This window comes from Monopterus albus, unplaced genomic scaffold, assembly GCF_001952655.1.
Source record: "Monopterus albus unplaced genomic scaffold, M_albus_1.0 scaffold3.1, whole genome shotgun sequence".
In the NCBI taxonomy this organism is placed as follows: domain Eukaryota; kingdom Metazoa; phylum Chordata; class Actinopteri; order Synbranchiformes; family Synbranchidae; genus Monopterus; species Monopterus albus.
This window is the reverse complement of record NW_018127883.1, coordinates 2,926,206-2,926,468: the sequence shown is the minus strand read 5'-3', so window position 1 is coordinate 2,926,468 and position 263 is coordinate 2,926,206.

Sequence of the window (263 nt, the reverse complement as noted above, 5' to 3'; positions counted from 1 at the left end):
CACAACCAACCTCCACACTATTCAATTAAAATCACAGTAAGTTGCTAATAAAGTTTAGAAGGCAATTGTTCATGCTAGAGGAAATTTATCCTCAGGTTATAAACCTGTAAAGAATATAGATATCCCTATAAAATCACACACAACCTTTTGTAGTGATGCATCAGAGCAGGAGTAGGCAATCCTGGTCCTCCTGGCCTGCTGCCCTGCTTGTTTTCCAATTGTCTCTGCCCTAACCACTGCTGATTACCCGGATCAGGTGTGTT